The sequence below is a fragment of the Solanum verrucosum genome, unplaced genomic scaffold, assembly GCF_900185275.1.
Source record: "Solanum verrucosum unplaced genomic scaffold, falcon-dt-bn FXZP01000062.1, whole genome shotgun sequence".
Lineage (NCBI taxonomy): Eukaryota > Viridiplantae > Streptophyta > Magnoliopsida > Solanales > Solanaceae > Solanum > Solanum verrucosum.
This window is the reverse complement of record NW_026020477.1, coordinates 7,542,441-7,560,950: the sequence shown is the minus strand read 5'-3', so window position 1 is coordinate 7,560,950 and position 18,510 is coordinate 7,542,441. Positions and strand designations below refer to the sequence as shown.

General features: G+C 27.6%; 2 protein-coding genes across 3 annotated transcripts in view; both read right to left on the bottom strand.

Moving 5' to 3' along the window:
- LOC125809198 (gamma-glutamylcyclotransferase 2-3) overlaps positions 1–18,510 on the bottom strand; it is a 1,073,903-nt gene that overhangs the window by 23,923 nt on the left and 1,031,470 nt on the right. The gene's annotated exons all lie outside the window — the stretch shown is intronic.
- LOC125809192 (uncharacterized) overlaps positions 1–18,510 on the bottom strand; it is a 511,850-nt gene that overhangs the window by 458,111 nt on the left and 35,229 nt on the right. The gene's annotated exons all lie outside the window — the stretch shown is intronic.

The following is an 18,510-nucleotide window of genomic DNA, read 5'->3' as shown; positions in this document are numbered from 1 at the left end:
CATCTAATTTATCACCGTCTTGATTGCAATTGTAAGCTTCCGCATGACGCCCTAGTCACCCTTCATAACCCAGCAAGTGGTATCAGAGCACATAGTTCAGTGATCCAATGATTGAACAAGAGTGAAGACAAGTTCGAGTGGTTTCAAATCAGTTTGCAATAAATTTGATGATAATGAAGATTCTTGTCCAGCTACATGTGGAGAAGAGATTAAAGTCATATTTTCAACATTCCTGTTGCTGCATTTTTGAAAATAAAAATAAAATATTTTAAAACCATTTTTAACCCATATATTTTAAACTTTATTTTTAACTATGACAAGCAGCAGTGATGAAGCTTATGTGAAGAACGAAGATATCATGCATGTGAAGAAGACGGATCAAGTTTTGTTAAGAAAATCCAGCCAAAATAGGAGATTTGTTAGGATTTTGCCCTGATTTTCTTACATTATTTGAAGTTTATTTTTTCCTAAAAGAAAAGACAAAACATTACCATAAATGTTTTAACTTTTTCTGAAAGGAAAATATAATTTTCTTCCATATTTGGTATATTCTTTCCACAGAGGAAAAGTTTGGAGATCTATAAATTGAAGATTCATATTCTCATAGCATAACACAATAGCTTCCACAATGTAGACGTTTAAGAGTTTAGTTTATGGGGAGATTTATTCTCTCAACAATTACACTATTTTTCTTTTAAATTAGTTTTCATATTAATAATATTATGTTTTAGTATCACTTTATTTGTCATCTAATTTATCACCATCTTGATTGTAATTGTAAGCTTCCGCATGACACCCTAATCACCTTTCATAACCCAACATATATCAGATTCTGCATAAATAATAATATCATGTTTGATAGCTGATTAGGAGGTTAGTTATTCATATATAAAATTAGCATGGTATGTGATTTGTAACTTAGAAACTTGTATAACTAATACATGTATAAATTATGAGGAAATTTATGTATTATTTTATGCAAATAGAAAATGAAATAACTAATACATAAATGACTAACCCTCTAGAACTAAAACTTACATAAACAATACATAAATTCTTTGATATTTTATCCTTACATTATTAACATATACATAACTGTAACTATCTACTAAACGACCCGTAAGGTAATATGTCTTCTAAATAGCTTTAGGATAATAAAATTGTGTCATTTTGTAATGCTCAACTAGAAGATTCGATCTAAAAAGGAGTTAGATTTCACATAAACTCATGTAAATGAACCTAAAATAACCCAATTTTTATTTATGGCTTGGGACATAGATTTAGTACTGACAATTGACCCTGTTCTCAGTCATCATTTATTAGAGTAAAATTTTCACAAGGTGTAAGCAATAATATAAACTATATATGTAGCACATATAAATATACTATAATTATAATTAATATAAGTTTGGTACATATTGATGAAGAATGGGTAGTTGGAAAAATAATCAAAGCCTCATTTTTTTACATTATGGCCAATTGGACATCATATATAGATCTGACAGTACTAGAATTAATTATATATATATAATATATATAGCTAGGGTCATGGCTCATTTAGAGAATTTATGAATTTTCCTCCCCACTATTTATATTGGAAAATGGACTTGTCTGCCCAAACAAATTAATTAAACACTTATGGCTGGATATATTGGTCTACCAGCTGGTTTCTTCAAAACTTGGTCATCCATACAACACGATATATAGCTTTTGTCATTGCTAAACCAGCTAACATATACACCACTTAAAAATAAAGTAACTAACCAACGAGGATGGTGGTGGACTGGTAACCAAGAGGTCTCGGGTTTGAGCCCCTTGGGTACGAAGGAGTTGCCTTTGTTAGGAAGCACTTTACCCCAATGTGGGACTTTCCGACGCGAATCTCAATTTAATCGGACTCCAATGTGGATACCGGACACCCGATACTGGATTTAAAAAAAAAACATAAAATAACTACATATGTGTAGTATCATATGATTATTCATTGTAATTAACTGCAATAATGAGTTTGATCAAGTGCATTATATGTCAATGTTTACGGGTAAAAGTAAATTTAATTTTATTAAGTACTCTCCTTTCAATTTATGTGGTATATAGTCAGAAATGTTTTTTCTTTGAAATTTTTTATCTTAAATTTGTCAGGAGATATATAATATTATAAAAGCGTGTCTTAATCAAGGACAGCAAGAAGTTAAAAGTTAAATATTTTCAAAATGAAAATAATGTCAATCTATTTTACTTAATGGATTAGTAAGGAAAAAATGGGATCCGGCTCCCCTCTATTACCCCTTCCCTTCATTTCGTCAAGTGCACGTCTAGATTAGAGACATGTGTTATATTTAAAGTTTAAAGGTCAAAATTATACTATATTAACAATATCATAACCATAGTTAAGTCAACTAATTTTAGAAAACCACTCTTCAAATTTGGTAAGAATTACAATATATTTCATACAAAATTTCATATTTATTAATATCATTAATTTCATCTTATATTTTTCATTTATATTTAAATATTAAAATTGTAAAACATGAAACGTTTATTTTTAATGTGATATATAATAATCTTCAAAAACATTTGCATTTAAAACAATGTTATCTTCTATTTCACAAAAAAAAAAAAATTATTATAAAAAACATACTATATCCCCCCCCCCCCACCTTCAAACACAATAGACACATTTTCTCCTTGGAATAATTTTTATATTTCAGTTTAATTCTAAAAACCTTTCATCTTGTTATTTTTTATGTTTATTTTGTGTCTTTTATTTTTTGGCTTTTTTCCACACTGATAATTCTTAACTTTTTTGTTTTGTTTCTCAACATAGTATATATAATATTTCAAGAGCAAAGTTTACTAGTACATAAATTGTTTAGTTGATTCTCACCTTGTCATACAATTTAATAATTAAATATAAAAATATAATATGAAATTAATGATATTAATAAATGTCAAATTTTGTTTAGAATATATTGTAATTCTTACCAAATTTGGAGAGTAATTTTCTAAAATTAGTTGGCTAAACTATGGTTATGATATTTGTTAATATAATATAATCTTGACCTTTAAACTTTAAATATGACACATGTCTCTAATCTAGACGTGCACTTGACGAAATGGAAAGAAGGGGTAATGGAGGGGAGCCGGATCCAAAAAAATGACACACAAAATGAAATGAAGTAGTAATATTTATGGCTTGAAAATACATAAAAATCTTATAAAATAAATGAAGATATATGATGTGATTGTTGATTGAAACTCACGTTCGTTTGACTTGGTATGATAAATTGATTCGTAAAAATGGATTTTTGGCATAATTCAGTCCCAAAAGTTATCTTATGAGAGGAGAATTGTCCAAATCTATATAAGAAGACCAAATTTTCATCCTTTTTCCGAGGTGGAAATTCTTAACAAGATTATGGTGTACTAATGTCATAATTCGAATTGCATTATTAATTCTTGACAAAATCCCTTATAAAAATGTAGTTATCATATGTCTTATATAATTAGTATATATATATATAACAACAATTCTATTGTTTTCCACTTATTAAGTATTTTCATAGTCTCTCTTTCTAATCGTTTAATTTTATTTCCATACTATCATCAAATGGGCTGGGATCTATCGAAAACAATCCTACGTATACATCATTTCCTTCCGATTCCACTTATGAAATATTACTCGAAATATGTTATTATTAACGCTAATCATTATATTCAGTGTAGAATGTGTGACCTAGGATACCTAGAAATATTTTTTGTCTCTGTTCTAAAAGAAGGAAAAAAAGTTTATGGAGGACGAGAGCAACTAGATCTATGTAGAGCATATGAAACATCACCAACACAAATATCTTATATTATAATAATTACGTAAAAAATTTGCATAGAAGAGAAATAAAAACTCTAGAATTAAATGTTATTGTGTTTTTTATTTGGTTAAGAAGCCATATTCTTATAATTTACTAACCGTTACAAGATGTGACCTTTTTTTTATTGAACCTACTATCCACTTCTTCTATATATGTGTATGCCTACGTGTGTGAATGAATATGTACGTATCCATTTTGAACCCACTAACTCTCGTATTCCTAAGAAGTTAGAACCAAAATACAAATCAATCATATTCAAGTCTTGTATATACAGATGGTGCAACCAAAAGACAATTCAATATTATAAGTTTATGGGCTCTCTGAAATTCTAATTGTTGTTTGTTTTGAGTTACTGAATTCAGAATTAATAATTCATAAATATTAATTAAAATTTTAAAAGAAATATCGAAGCTACGTATCATACCATCAACTCTACATCGACCCCGGGCCACATTCATTTTGGACATAGTGAGAAAGCATGGTGCACAAGGAAGATGATAGGCAAAAAAGGTACAAACGAGTCACAAGGTAACCTAATTTTGCTGTTTTTTTTCTCAAGATTGTCAAAGTTATTGTCATGTTCTATGTTTGTTGAGTGTATCTGGGAGAATCACAAAAACTGACACATAAATCAAATGTTAATTCAACCAGCTTGCAGGTGAACTTTTAGTTATTTGGAGGTTCAATTTGTCAAAGATGAGAAGACAAAATAAAAGCAAAAAGAAATGAATTCATACTTTGTCTAAAGACACAAATACTATTGACTTTGTCCTAGTGTTGCATTTGATAATTTTCTACCCAAACCTAACAAACATAGGATAATGACATTTTCTCCTTGGCTATCAAATTATTGTTGTCAATTATTTATACTGCCCAATTAGAAAGAGCCAATTAGATATTATCTTTAGATGGCACATAGGATTCAATTAAAATTGTTACACAAAATCCAGACATATTGTTTGCACTTTCAATTGTTAGAAGTCATTATACCTATTTTCTTCTTGACTAGATCATTTGGCATGTCCAAAGAGGGTATAAACTATAGTACAATATCATCAATTTCTTTGTATGAAATATTTTCCCTAACTAGTCGATCCAAGAAATGAAAATCATCGATTTGACTTAGAATTTGATATCAAAATAGTGTTTTGGCTATAGTATTGAATTCATTATCTTATTGGTAATGCGTCCGCATAATTAATTTTGTATTTTTAATCTGTTGACCTGAGGGGCGAGCTTTAGGTGACTAAGAGTTGACTTTGACCGCGGTATATCCTAAAATTATAGGATTGTGTTACCTAGACTAATGTGGATTGGTTATTGATATATATAGTGAGATTATTAGAGTTTGGTTGAGTTGATTTTTGCGATTCAAGTAAGATTTGCACTATCGACTTTCAAGCAAGTGAGGTTTTAGCTCTTAGTTAACTTATTTTTTCATAAAAGCATGTTATATGTGTTGTCTATGTGCATTTGAAACATCTAATTAGTGTAAGTGGTAAAAGCATAAGCTCGGTTGGATAGCTTGAAGTATCTAATATAGACCATCTATATTGCATAGTTATTGTAGCAAATGGTATGTTATGTCCACATGTATTATTTGTATTCTTGACTCTAGATAAATTGCTTTACTTGTATATTATTTTTATTCTAGTACTATTTTATTTATGGTAATGCATCCATAAATATAATCTTCGTTAATATCTCATACAATAGCTTAGAGGTTTCACCTTGTGGATAATAGTTTATCAGATACATACTTTGTCGCGACCTAGATACCAGATTTGGATTGTGCTATTTAATCAAATGCAAAAACTTTTTTCCTTTGGGACTTATGGATTTCAATTAGATTCATCTCATTGGCTAATTGCGTATATGATATTGGTTAATAAAAATGCTTTTAAGATAAATATGGAAGGGGAATAAAAATAGGAAAGTGAAGTGCTTAATTTACCAATAGGGCTATGTAAATGTGGATGGTTCATAGTATCCTGCCTTATACTCAACCAATACCATTAAAAAACAGTCTAGGATAATGACATTATACTTAAAAGTGATGATAATGATCAAATATCAGAAAATGACAAAATGTTAGACTAGAGTTTCTTGTGTTCTAATATTGCAATTATCTTTCCATATTGGACAACCCACTTCTTGTATGAAGGGGTTCAAGTAGGACCCAAAATGGGGCCTTACTACTCAAAGAAACAAGGACAAAGTTCCCTACAAAAATGATAGGTCCATTCATTGATTGCCTTTATATGATTCATGATGCACCACCATTTCCAATGCTTTTAGTGGTATTACAAGTATTTACTTCTACTCCCTCCCTCCTTCCCAATATAAGTAAGACTTACCATAAAATTGAATGGGGAAAATATGAAGGCATAATACACAAATGCATCATTCAATTTGATTTCAACTGACATTTATGCTCTCTAATTTTGAATGTGTATAAGTATTTAAACTTATATAAAATTTAATAAATAGACACATTAAACTTACGTGGCACCCTACGTGACAATTTTATACCCTATGTGTGCTACGGAGGACGCGTGTGTCTATACTTGTTTAATTTTATGCAAGTTTAAGTGTCTATTTGTGCACATCTAAAGTTGATAGGCATAGATATCAGCTAAAGTCAAATTAAAAGACATATTTATGTATTATGCCAAAAATAAAATTTATGATTTAAAAAAATCTTAGACATTTATATGATTATAAATTATTTAATAATTAAAAAAAATTATTTCTAATTATAAAAAAAAATAACATTCTTTTTTAAAAGTAAAATTTCAAAATTGAGATTTGTACGTTATATATCCTAATTCTATGCAAATAATAGCCGATAACTATCTATATTTTTATATTAATACATATTTTTACGTTATATATCCTTCTATTCAAATATTTTTATATATACATATTTCTATATAACACTGTTTATTTTTTTTATATTTATGACTATGAATAAAATTATTTTAGCATACCGATCAAACATGTAATTTACTCGCGGAGAATATCAATTACCCCATATTGTCTTCTCATATTTAAATTTCAACATTTTTAAGTTCCAAAAATCATATGCCTAACTAAAAAAAGTTGTACAAAGTCACTTGATAAAATATTTAAATCTAGACTATAGTACAATGCTTTTGTAACTTTATTATTTTAACTCTTATCAAGAAATACGTTTTGAAATATTTGACCAAGTGTCTTCCCACACATCTAATTATTCTAATAATATAATGTCAAAAAAGGTGAAACAAGTTGTAATTGTTTATTTATTTTTATGGGTAGATGAAATAGTTAAGCTTATTGAGTAAGATTGAGTTAGAGATTTAATTAAATAATTATTAATTAATGAACAATTTTAAGAAATCGGATCCCAATGATATGAAGGAACGGCTGGTAAAGAAAGTGCCATACATTATCAAAAACCATGTCAACGTTCTAAGAGAATCATATCAATATTATAAAATATTATTTTATTTATTTATTTCTTTTGTATATGAGTAAATTAAAGAATAAAATAAATAAAAACAGGTGTACATAAAGACAATTATTGGCAAGAATTAGGCACAGTTTTTTTTGGCTCCAGCGACCCACCAAATTCAATTTATAATGTTTATATTTCATAATGATAATTATTATTACTCAAATATACTAGAAAAAGTCATATATATCCTATTCAATTATTTGTAGGATTATTATGTTTGTTTAACTATATATTTTGCAAGCAGATTATAAATTTATGGCAATTGGATATAATTTTCAGATTGATTAGTTATTATTTATGAGGGGGAAAAAACAATATAATGTAGTTCTGTACTGAGACCCACCGAAAATGTAATTGAATAATGATTGAGCTGTAACCAATAATAATAATAATGATAATAATAGAGAAAAACGACAATATAAATTTGAAAAACTTAAAAGGAAAATTGTATATATAATTTATTAATTTTTACTTGTAAACTAAAAAGTACAAACCATTATTGTAAACATCAACTGCAGTAAAATTATGTTTTTCTTTATTGGTTTGGTTTAACAATTTTTGTCAAACAAACTCTTAAAATAATCGTGAATTCTATATACGAACTACTGTATGCTGTTACATTTTATTAATTTTGATATTATTACGAAAATTCATTAGTATAAAAGATCAACAATTCTAATAATTATAAAGATGGAGTTTCAATATATAATATATATGAACAGAAAAAAATTATTTATATAATTTAATTTTTTTAATTAAAAAATATTAATTAATATCTCTTAGACAAGAATAGCTCTGCCACTAAATTCTCTTGCCGATCAATCACTTGGGAACAAAAACAAGAAGAAAAATGATTTTATAGCTAGGATGTAATTCGATGAGAATATAATTTCGTTACCAACTAGGAAAATGAAAATTATATATATATATATATATATATTTTATTTTATTTTGTTGTTGTTGAGAAAATCCTACTTTCATATTTAAGTTATTGAAGTGTATAAATTTACCTTTTCTCTATCCTTTTTTTTTTGGTTTATATTTGAAAAGGTTATATAACAGAACATTTATATAACTCTGAGACACTAATAAATAAATAGAACACAATAATAAACTTATCATAAAAGCAAGGTTTTTAATGATAATTAAGTATCCTTAATGGAGCTTTGCCAAATGGCATAATTTTAGCTGTTAAAATTTTAATTAGGTTCATATGTCGTTGACAGTCATTATCTTTGATTTAACATTTGTATTATTTTCAAATTTATGGATTTTGGCCTGAGTCAAAAAAATTTAATGTATGATTTTTGGTTTACTTTTGTCTTTTTAATTTAAATACCTTTTTAATTAATTTTACCAATTACTATTACAATAAAAATAATATTTTTTAAAGCTGTTTCAATTTTAGAATACTTAAAATAAGTTAATTTAAACAAACAATTGACGTTACTTCTTTCACCTCAAAATATTTGTTGTACTTTTATTTACATGCTTCTTAAGAAATATATTTTTTGTCTATTTATATTTGTTTATATTTGACTTAGCACACCGTTTAAGAAGTACTTCCTCTGCCCAATAATAGTTGTCCACTATTGACTTTGCACGCTTCTTAAGAAACTATAAATAGAAGGATAATCTTATTATATCACTCATTGAATATAATAAATACAATGTCTTAAAAAATGTTATAAGAAAATAGCTATAATTAATGATAAGGATGAATTAAGAACTAAGTATAAAATTATCCATTGAATTCATAAAATGGACAAGTATTGTTGGACATCCGAAAATAGTACAATGGACAATTATTGTTGGACGAAAGGAGTAATTAATAAAATGATAAATTTACTATAGTATCATCCTTTGAATATAATAAATTATATCTTGAGAAATTAATTTGTTGAATAATAAGGATAAATTAGGAACAAAGTGATAAATTATCTCTTGATTTTTTAAATTAGACAAGTAAAAATAACATTTATTTTTAGTATAATGGAGTTAATGGACAAGTAAAATGGGACATAGAGAATACTCCATGTTATTAAAAATAATTAATTATTTTATTTTACCCTTATAAGTTTTAAGGTATACTACTTTTGTCTTATATTACTTGTCCACGTTATTAAAAATAATTAATCCAAATTACTTGTCAATTTACAAAACCAAGATAGAATTAATTTTAAAAATCATGTTACCCTTAAGTTATCATTCTCTTAAAACTTACTCCCTCCATTTCATATTAATTGAATTGTTGAGACATTTTTCATTTTTCAAATTAACTTAATTGTTAAATTTTCAAGACTATTTTTAGAGTGTTCTTTCAATTTTACCCTTCATTAGTTAGTATTGGAAGTAGTTATTAATTAATGTTTAGTTATTTTAATTAGAATTTTGACAATAATTAATAAGGGTAAAAATGAAAAGTTATGTCTAATTTATGTTTTAATCTTCTTTTCTTAAAGGGTGTGAAACACCTCAACAATTCAATTAATTTGAAATGGAGGGAGTATTAATATTGGAAATTTCATCCATTATTAATATTGATAATGATGAATAAGGCACATAAATCAAAAGGGAAAAGGCATAGATTCCTCCCTAAACGTGTCCCGAAAAGTCACTTACACGCTTCAACTATCATGACGACATATTACACACTTTTACTACTTAAAAGTGAATTTAATACTACCCTGCTATGTGCAACACACTCTCATAGTATGTGGTGTATTACACTCGCTACCACACCAGTGCTACGTCAACGCCATGTCATAAATTGTATTTTTATATATCCTTTTTACTTTCTTTTCTTTATTACTTAACTTCTATATTATTAATTATATTTTACACTAATTAATTCCTAATTAATTATTAAAATTCTCTAATAATTTTATCTTCTTCATTGCAAGATGGTAAAGAAGAAAGTTTTAGCAATGACCACCAAGGAAATTGCCTGCAATCTGGAGTTGATTCTGGAGTGAAAGAATTCTTCCATTCCAAAATGTACCCACAAGAAGGTTGCTTCGATTTCTTCCATTGATTGGCCATGGAAACTAAGCTTTCATTGTTATTTGTTGCGGCTTGTAATTGTAAATATTTTTCAGATTTTTCATTTGGGCATACATTATTTGTTATTTTTCCATGTTCTTCCTCGAGATTTCTTAAAAAATAGAGATAATAGAAAAATAAGTTTCCTCCCATTTTCAATCGATCACTCAATACTCAAAAGCGTCCGCCAAAGCCCCACAGATTGAAACCTCCCAAAATTTAACTTCTTTTTGAAGTGATATATTTCTTGGTTGTTTCTTGTTATTGGTTTATTTTAAACTTAATGGGGTGTGAAGAAGATGAGGAGGGTGGGGTGTGAAGAAGAAGAGATGTGGGGGGGGGGGGGGTTAAGAAATATTTTGATTCTTAATTTATTTTTTTACTTTAATAATTATCTAACGCGCATGATTTTTTTTAATTATTATTATTTTGCCATGACAGCTTTAGGGGGTAAATAAATTCACTTTTAAATAGCAGAGGTGTGTAATAGGTCGTCATGATAGTTTAAGTGTGTAACTGACTTTTCGGTACAAGTTCAAGGGGGAATTTATGCATTTTCCCTAAATCAAAATGTGTTAAAAAGAGGTACTCCCTTCGCCCCATATTAGTTAATCATCTTACTAAAAATAGTTGTTTCATATTCCTTTTGTCCCTATTACTTGTCCACATTTCCTTTTTTAGTTGTCCCTAATTACTTGTCCATTTTGACAAATCAAGAAAGGACAAAAATTTTTTTACCTATTATATCTTCAATTAATTACTTTGAAAAAGGTAGAGCTTCTTGAAAATGTTAAGTTTTTAATTCATCTACTTCATAATTAATAGAAGTAAAATGGTAAACTCACTATGTCAATTATTGTTTTCTTAATAGGTGCATCACTTCAAAAGTGGACAAGTAATTAGGAAATGTTAAGTTTTTAATTCATCCACTTCATAATTAATAGAGGTAAAATGGTAAACTCACTATGTCAATTATTGTTTTCTTAATAGGTGCATCAATTCAAAAATGGACAAGTAATTAGGAAATGTTAAGTTTTTAATTCATCCACTTCATAATTAATAGAGGTAAAATGGTAAACTCACTATGTCAATTATTGTTTTCTTAATAGGTGCATCAATTCAAAAGTGGACAAGTAATTAGGAATAGAGGGAGTATTTGTTATCCATCTTAAGTAAAAAAAATTATATTACCTTTACAATTAATTATTTTTTAAAGTGTTCACATTTATTTGTAAAATTTTCAAGAAGTTTTTTTTAAGGGGAGAGTTAGAGAAAATATCTTTTTATTTATAATTTCTTAATATGCGTGTAAAAATAAAAGTGATCAACTAATATGAAACGGAGGGAGTAAACAACAAAATAGTACTACAAATAACCTTCAATATTTATGATTTAGCGTGTTAAAAAACAAAATGGATTAATAATACGAGACAAATGAAGTAAATATTTATGCTTATTTATGGATAAATAATATGAGACAAAGACAAATTGAGAAATTTGTCATCTTCGAGAATTATTAATACTAAGAATAAAACGATTAATTTTGTTTTGAAGTTCTAAAATGATAAATATTTTAAATAAAGTAGATAAGTAGTTTTTTTTAAAAAAAAAATAAGAACAACAATTATTTGAGATGGAAAGTGGATTACTTTTAATTAGGCAAAAGCATCAGTAGTAATTAACATGAAAAGGGGAGGGTGATTTAGTCAATAGACCCTTATACTCCCTAGGTGATGCCGTCATGTAACGATAAAAACCAGGAGGATGAACTAGATTCTCATCTCCTCTTTGGTAACAAAAAATGTACCCTAGCTAAAAGTTGAGGGCATATTCGTCTTTATGTTACGTATTGAAAATACTAGAAATAAGAAATTAAACAATACGTCTCAAAGTTCATACATATATTTAATATTCTTTTTTTTTTTTTTTTTTGGTTAAATTAGATTTGCGTCTAACTTACACGATAAAAACTAGTTGGTCAAAGAGGAGATTGTCCAAATATTATAAAGAGGTCTTCGAAACCCCTCTTCCTTTTTATCTGGGATTTCATTATTCGATTCGTTGTATGATATTTTCACCCTGCAATTATTTGATTTCTTTGGGGGTCTAGGATTACATCATATTCGACTCTAATACATTGTTAAATTAATTTAGGCTTAATTAAAATCTCAAAATTAGCTTAAGGAATCCCAAGGACCCCGTTCATTGATGTGGGAGTTTCTCCCATCATCAACCTCCTACCAAACAGCCTCCTAGATAAGTCCTACAATAATGAAGAAATTAATAATAATTTTATTATTATTTATATTAGAAAATTAAAATACCAAAGAGATATAAATTTGAAGAGCCAAAAGACACTTTTATTTTTTTAATTCTAAATTCATGCCTTATTAAATACTTTTGATATTCTTATTTCATATTATACCAGCATAAAACTCCTCATATTACGAATCATTTAAGCGAATTAATCCCAATAATAAAATCAGCATATTTACAACTAAAAAATAGCAAAATTCCTTCTCGCTTTTCTTAAATGCCAACAATTACGATTATCCAAAACAATAATTGGAACATAAGATAATATTAAACAAAAATTTGAAAATTTTGAAGTATATGGCCAATAAAGAATAATCCTAGTGAATATCAACTGATAAAACAAATCATTGGGAACATAATTTCCATAAATAAAAAAGTAAAAGATACAAAGACAAATTAAATATTGGAAATAAGTTTTTTTTCTTTTCTATTTCATAATTCTACTCATAATTTATGGTAATATTTTTCCAAATATAAAATAAACCACTACTGTTGTTATTCCCAACATTATTACAGTAATGGTTTACTATTTTTTATGTGAAAAATTTTAAAATTATAGGTTACCTATTATTCAGCCTATATTACTATTATAGGTTAGCTACATTATCTGAACAAAAAGCCTTATAATTTTGTGTACATTTTTCTCTCACTTGGGACTTAGGGAAATGTAAAAGGAGAAGAAAAGGTGAAATCCCAAGGCAACTTGCGAGTGATTTTACTCTACATTTTGAACATCTACAAACTACACAACTCCAAACAACTATTCTCCCGTCCACTTTTAATTGTTAGATTACACTTTTCAAAAGTCAATTTAATTAATTTTAAAAGTGAAATTAAATTGAATTAATATTTTAAACATAAAATTAAATATTCAAAAACTATACGAAATATATATTACAATTTTTTGCATATCAATATGATAAAAAATACATCGTAAAAATGTTAGTCAAAGTTCTTATCATCTGACTTTAAAACAGGAAACCATGACAATTAAAAGTGAACATAAGGAGTATTTATAATAGACTCTCGATTTAAAAATATATGTATTTTAAATAAATTTGAAAAAAGACTAAGTGAAAGAAGCTTTGATGCAATAATAAAATAGAAAAATATTGACTGCAAAAATAGTAAAATAATCAAAGAAAAAGAACAATATTAGTAATAAAATTTAAAAATAAGATAATAAAAAATTTAATACTCCATACTAAAAAGGAAAAGTGGGAGCAAATAAGGTACTCCAAGCTAGAATCATCCTCTCCTACAAAAAAGAAGAAGAAAATCTCTCAATTATGTTAACTTTCTCCCTAATCCTCAATCTCTATGTTTCCTATTTGGAGTCATATTCTCAATGAGTTAAAGATGTACCATGTCACCACGTAGGTCACTCACAATTTGTCTATGTATATCTTCATTTCTAAACTTATTTCTCCTCGTATGAACTCATATCCTTCTAACCTTCTCATTTCCGTTACTTTCATCTTTTGAATGTGTAAGTTCTTGATTGGCTAACACTCTGCCCATACATGAACATAGTTTGTCTAACAACCACTTTGTAGAACTTAAGTCTTTGTGACACATTCCTATCACACAGGACATCATATGCGAGGCAGGGGCGGAGCCAACCTTCTATTAGGGGGTTCATTTGAACTCCCTTCGACGGAAAATAGTACTATTTATATATGGTTAAAATTATTTTTTATGTATATATAGTAGATGTCGAACTTCATTCGGTTAGTTCGTGTGTTTATATCTCATATTTTGAACCCCCTTATTAAAAATCATAGTTCCGCCACTAATGCAAGGGCCTCCATTTCATTCACGTTGCTTCAATACGATGTGTGACATCATCGTCTATTTCTCCACTTTCTTAGATTATTGACCCAATATACTTAAAAATTCTCCTTTTATAATGACTTGTGTATCAATCCTTACTTCGAGATTTATCTATCTCATACTTTGCTTCACTGAACTTGAACTCCAAGTGCTCTGTTTTAATCCCTCTCAACCCCAAACCTTTAAAGTTTTGGGTCTGTCTTCAAATCTTCAACCTAGCGTTATCTTTATAGTGTATCTCGTCAATCAACACATTCTACAAGCTACACTCTTTTTTCTTTTTTTTCGATTGCCAAAAAGCAATGCTACAAACTACATTAACAACGTGTTTTTTTAAAAAATATTTCACTTGGTGTGTTGTAACTTGTATCCGTGTTGGAGTTGAGTTAGATCTAGTTTCACACCGAAAAGTCCTATATTGAGGGTCTAGTGTCTCCTAATAAAAATGACTTCATATCCAAAAGCGGAGTCAATTCGGGGATAGGAGGTTCATTTGCATTCCCTTCGACGAAAAATAGTCCTATTTATATATGGTTAAATTATTTGTTTTCTGTATATATAGTAGATGTTGAACTCACTTCGACTAGTTCGTGAGTTTACTTCTTCATATTTTGAACTCCCTTAGTGAAAATCATTGCTCCGATCCTCACTATGACCATATCCTCCATAATTCAAACTTAATATCTCTAATTAGAGATGAAGTAATAATTACCATTCAACCATATCCCTTATTGATCCCTCCTTGGCCACATTATTAGTTCGAATCACAATTACAAGTATTTTAGGGAGAAATATATTTGCACCAAGGGTTCATATGAAATCAATTGTAACAAACTAAGGTTTGTATTGATCATAAAACAACTTGCAAGCTGATCAAAGAACAAAAGGAAAATAGAAAAGGGAGATTCTAGATTGTTATTATAAAATAGTTAATTAAAATAAATAACATAACTCATAGCACAACCCTAATGAGATAGTTCTCCACTATATATAGACATTTTTAGTGCACATGCTTATTCCTTTAATCAGGGTCCCAAATGTAATTTGATAGTATATCAATTGAGTCTTCTATCATGGGTATCTTCGTAACATCAACAAACTATATAAGACAAGTGAAATTTTTTTTTGATGTAATTTCCAAAACGAGCATACTGCAATAGTTGTTTTTAATTTTGTCTGATCAAGTTTCTGCATTATTTTTTGAATTATAAAGGAGTAATGATACAAAAAAGAACAATATTTTAATTAGAAAATAAAGCTGGCATTTCCTTGAGTTTTATTATTTTGACCATATTTGATTCTTTCTATATCAAGTTTGGGAAGAAAGTTGTAATTTAGGAAAAAAATGATTTGATTACATAGTCTAGGCTAAGCCATACAAAACTATACAGGTCATTGAATGAGGCAATACTAACAACCAACAATGGAAACTTTTTTGCTTTTGGTTTTTTCCAATTCCAAAATATATATGGGGTCTCTAGGGTAGATTTACAAGTACAAGGCCAGGATTTGTTTAAAAATGGGGGAGAGGGTTTACTACAATGGAATAGTATTATTTCCAATTCCAAACTTGTTTATCATAGTTTCTACTCTTCCCCTTTCATTTCATTTTACATAATATGATTTTCTTACTATTGTTAGCAATATGAGATGTATTTCTTACATTTAAAAATAATATAACTTTAAATTTCTTAGTTTCATGTTTTTACGATTACAAAAAATCTTATGACATATTTGAGGCTATAAATTCTTAAATACCTTTTTCTTGAATTTCGTGTTTACGCAAATTATGTGAGTATATAAGAGGTACTAGCAATTTTTGTCACCATTTTTCGTAAGTTAATTATATTAATCTTTGACACAAGTAATAAACAACATAGTTTTTTTTTTATGCGGAGGGAGTAAGTCTTGCTTCACATTTGTTAATTCATTTTTGGTTTACACAACGTTAGGCAGATAAAGCAGCTATAAAAGCTATGTTTGTCTATTACAATCTTCAAGTATCTTGGATGCATAACTCAAGAAGATTGAGGAATTAATGATGATGTCACACATTGTATTGTAGTTGGGTGGACTAAATAAAAGCTCACATTCAGGATAATGTGCGATAAAAATATGTCATCAAGACTTAAAGATAATTTTTATAGAGTGGTGATTAGATCAACATTGTTGTATGGGGCAGAGTGTTGGTTATCAAGAACGTCCACGTTCAATAGATGAATGTAGTGTCGAGATGAGAGTACTTGGATGGACGTGTGGACACGTTAGAAAAGACATGATCAGGAACAAAACTATATAAGGTAAGATGAGTGTGACATTCGTGGTGGGTAAGATGAGGGAAGAGAGAGTGAAATAAATCGGACATGTAAATAGGAGGTGCACAAATACACTAGTTAGGAGGCTTGAGAGGTTGATTGCAACAAGAGTTTAAAAGAGGTAGAGACAGACCAAAAAAGAATCAGGGAGGTGATCAGACAAGATATGACTAGGGTAATTTCAACACATTTGGGGACCTAATCAAATTTTATAGGGAGGCCTTTTTATATATATATAGTTGTCATATATAAATTAAATAACTATAACATACTCAACATAATCCTACAAGTGAAGTCTTGAGAACATAGGATGTACGCAGACCTTAATGCAAACAATGAAATTTTTCAATGAAAAAATATAATATGATGTTAGAATAATAAAACTTGACTCAAAACTTTCAAAAGTTTATATAGAATCTATTTGGAAAGTCACCTGGTAATTGTAATTGGTGTTACTAAGGTAGTAATAACTACCCTAGTAATTTCACTGACATGTTTGTTTGACAGAGTGTAGTTACACATGTATTGTTTGGTTGCACAATTGCAATCATAAGATTATATTAAATTTTAAAATTAAAAGTTAATTATTTAAAATTTATATTAAACAAATAAAAAACTTTACAAATGATGTTTAATTAAACATTTAAGATATGTATTGTCTTTTGAAAATATATTAATTAATAAATTTATGTTCTTAACTAAAATTATGAAAAAATAATTGATTTCTATTTTTCAAAATAGTATATTTCAATTGAATTAACCATAAAAACTAAAAGTATAAGATTTCTATGAACATCATGAAATACATGTTTGACAAAAAGATTAATATTATAAATAAAATACCATAAATTAATAAAACACTATAAAAAAATAATCCATCAAGTCTAACTAAAAAAATAAATGACTTGCAGTGTGAAGTCTCAAGTCAATACTGCTAAAACAAATGAAACTGAAAATATTACATAAGTTCGAAATTCAAAACAAAAAATTTAACATAATACTTTTATGTCAAATTTCAACACAACATTCATAAATATGATTTAAAAGAAAAGAAAATTGTAAGTCTATAACATTACTCAACAATGAATTCTACTTTAATTTAAAAATTAGAATATTAACAAAATTATGCTAATGATAAAAAATATATAATACGAAAAATTGTATGAAATTACGTGAAGTAAAAATTGAGAATGAGAAGGAAATGAAATATAAATAATATGAAATAAAGAATTTTTTTAAAGAAATTTTCACAATAATAAAAATTGAAAAAAGAATTTAAAATAATAGAAATAAAAATAAATTAAAACAAAAAAGAAAAAGTATAATCTGCGTACATGTTGATATTTAGCTATCATTTTTTCTTGCTATTTTTTTTCAATACTTTGCCTTCTTACTCGAGGATCTATCACAAATAATTTTCTATTATCACATAAACAAAAATAAAATCTGCGTAGATCTTACTTTTTCCGAACTCTGTGGAAATATTCCTATTATACCGATTTGTCTTAAATCTTTAATTATAAAATTTCAATTTTTATTAAATTTGAGATGAAAAAAAGTATATATATAAATTTTTGTGTATTTTTGCCAAGAAATTCTTATGAAAACAACAATATTTATTTGCCACTAATTTCAT